The sequence below is a fragment of the Grammomys surdaster genome, unplaced genomic scaffold (genome assembly GCF_004785775.1).
Source record: "Grammomys surdaster isolate TR1022 unplaced genomic scaffold, NIH_TR_1.0 125852, whole genome shotgun sequence".
Taxonomy (NCBI): domain Eukaryota; kingdom Metazoa; phylum Chordata; class Mammalia; order Rodentia; family Muridae; genus Grammomys; species Grammomys surdaster.
In genome coordinates, this window is record NW_021620678.1 from 717,268 (window position 1) to 720,522 (window position 3,255).

The window sequence follows — 3,255 nt, forward strand, 5'->3', positions numbered from 1 at the left end:
CTGTGTGAGACCCTTCCAATAGAATAAGGTGGTCCTGAGGCTGGAGAGATGGCTTCGTGCTTAAGGGTGTCTTCTGCTCTTCCAGCCCACCTGAGCTTGAACCTTGGTGTTCTCTGCACCTTCAGGGGATCTGACACCTTCCTCTGGCCTCTGGGGGTGCCTGCCTACACATGTGACATTCCCTCACACAGACACATGAACTCAAAAAAAAAAATGTGGGTTTGTTTGTTTTGGTTTTTCTGTGTAGCCCTGGCTGTCCTAGAACTCACTCTGTAGACCAGGCTGGCTGGTCTCGAACTCAGAAATCCACCTGCCTTTGCCTCCCAAGTGCTGGGATTAAAGGCGTGTGCCACCACTGCCCAGATAAAAATGTGGTTTTTAAAAAGGAGGTAAAAGGAAAATGGTCAGTAGAGACTGCCTTTCTGCCAGGTTTGATGTTATTTGAACCCACTGACCTGTTTTCAGCCCTTATTCCAGCCCCCTCCTAGCCACTCTGCCCCTCCAACAGAGTCCCACCCTAACCCATCTCCTAGATCTCTCTGATCTCGTAGCTTCCAGAAATGTAACCCCAAAGCCTCCAGATCTCCCTCTCCCAGACTGCGGGCAGTTCAAGCATTCTTGCCTTCTGCCTTGATGGTAACCATAATTCCTTCCTCCAGTCTCCCTGCCCACTGGTGTCCTCCAGTGAACATCCATCACATCTGGTCCAACTCACAGAGGCCAGTGAGGACCGAGCCGGCCAAGCAAAGGGAGCTGGGGCTCCTGAAGGGCCTTAGTATTCACTTTACAGTTGCAGAAGCTGGGCTCAGGGGAGATGAGCTATCCAGGGATGGTCACTCATCCCTTAACACAAGTCTGATATACATTTTTAAAAAAATTTTATTTATTTTTATTTTATGTGCATGGGATTTTCTCAGATGCTCTGGAAGTGGTGTTGCAGACCATCGTGAGAGGCCATGTAAGTGTTGGGAATTGAAGATGGGTCGTCTGGACGAGTATCTTCTGGTTAAGAGCAGTCAGTGCTTTTAACCACCACACAGTTTCTCCAGCCCCAGGGTAGTTGTGTATTTAAGAGGCTGGCCTGGGCTGCAAAATGAGAAAGAAAGAAAGAAAGAAAGAAAGAAAGAAAGAAAGAAAGAAAGAAAGAAAGGAAGGAAGGAAGGAAGGAAGGAAGGAAGGAAGGAAGGAAGGAAGGAAGGAAGGAAGGAAGGAAGGAAGAAAGGAAGAAAGGAAGGAAGGAAGAGGAAGAAGAAGAGAAGAGAGAGAAGAGAAGAGAAGAGAAGAGAAGAGAAGAGAAGAGAAGAGAAGAGAAGAGAAGAGAAGAGAAGAGAAGAGGAGAGAAGAGAAGAGGAAAAGGTGAACCCAGAGACGGCTCAGCAGTTAGGAGCATTTGCTGCTCTTGCAGAAGGCAGGAGTTTGGTTCCCAGAATCCACATCAAGTGGCTCACAACTATAGGTGTCAGCTGGCCGTTCGGAGATGTCCGAGCTGAGGGACAGACTCCCTTAGAATATAAAGGGGAGAGCAAGAGAAGACACCGTCAACCTCTGGCCTCGACCCTAGGGCATACATACCTGCATGCTCAGTGCTTGCACATTTACACACACACACACACACACACACACACCATGCCCACACTCACGTGTCTTTGTTTTGTTTCTCTTGGTTTTAAAGATGATCTGCTGTAGAACAGGAAGTGCGAGAACCTTCCGGGTTCAGGTCCACATCTGCATGACCTCAGCCTCCTCGGCTGCTGTGGATTGCCTAACTCCTCCCGCTGTTCCCCCTCCCCCAAATGTTCAGTGAGACCAAAGCTTAGGCTTTTTCTCCCATGTGGTTTCCCTGCTGGGAACAAGGCTGTTCTACTCAACCCCAGTGAACTTTGACTCCCATTCCGAGGCTCAGGCCAAGCATCTCCATAGCATCTCCTCTGTACCATACGCCTTCCCCTCTCTGGGCCTGCTTGATTGGAGGCTACCACACGATTCTCATGCTGTTGATGGAACCCGGGGTCGCCTATATTTTGGGCAGGAGCTCTATCACTGAGACACATGCTCAGACAAGCTCACAGTGTGTTCTACTGTGAGATAAGCCAATTTCCTTACCTGAGTCTGTCCCCTTGACAAGCACATGCAGGCTCCTGGACATAGTGAATGCTCAGAGACTAGGCCGAGGAGTGGAGGGACTATGTTTTGTTGCTCTGGTGTCTGCATCCACATAATGGGGGTTAGAGATACTAGCCAGGCTGGGTTGTCATGGCTCAGCAAAGGTGCCCTCTGGGAACTTAGTCACCCCTGTGTCCTATCTATGCTCTTGTTTAGTCCTGACTATTCTTAGACGCAGAGCAGGCACCATTGACCTCACTTTGCACAAGAGGAAACTCAGATGGCGTCCGGGGTCACAGAGGGGCCACTTAGTTCTCTGGGATCCATCTGGGGCATCCTGCTTCTCCTCTGGCCAACACATGGCAAATACCTCTGAGCCCCACCATCATGCTTGCTATGTGAGTGACAGTGACTCACTGGGTGGCATGGCTGCCCTCAATCTGAGTACAACTTCCTGATGTTTGTTTATTTGGTCTGAATAATGAACTGTGTCTGATGTGTCCTTCTGCCTCACCTCCCTCCCGTCAGCCAAGGCCCTTCCCTCATACAGCAAGGCTGGGGAGGAACAGGGTTGGTTCAGATTGCAACTTTTTGGGTTTTAGCTTTTGTGGTTTGGGGAGACAAGCTCCTCTCCTGCACCCCAGGCTCACAATATCCTCTCTTGTCACCATAACCCACCTTACTTTGATTATGGTTCTTTAATCACCTCCAGACAAATTAAGCCAAATTGGGGGTGGAGCACTACTAACTCATTAAAATGGATGAGCTGGCCACAAGATGGATGACGTCAAGTCCGACTCTGACAACACATCCTGATATATCCCGAGGACAAGGAAATACAATTTTTCAATTATTTACTCCATGTATATATTTTTAAATTAATGTATTTATCATCAAAGTCGCACTATGAAGCCCTGGCAAGCCTGGAACTATGGAGACCAGGCTGGCCTCAAACTCAGAGATCCATCCACCTTTGCCTCCTGAGTGCTGAGAGCAAAGGTATCCCAAACTGTGCTTAGCTATAGGTTTATTTTTTATGGTAATAGTAATAGTAAAAGTGTTCTGGATCTTTATATTTCTGATTATATTTTGTGACGCTTGTGTCAGAGAGAGAGAGAGAGAGAGAGAGAGAGAGAGAGAGAGAGAGAGAGA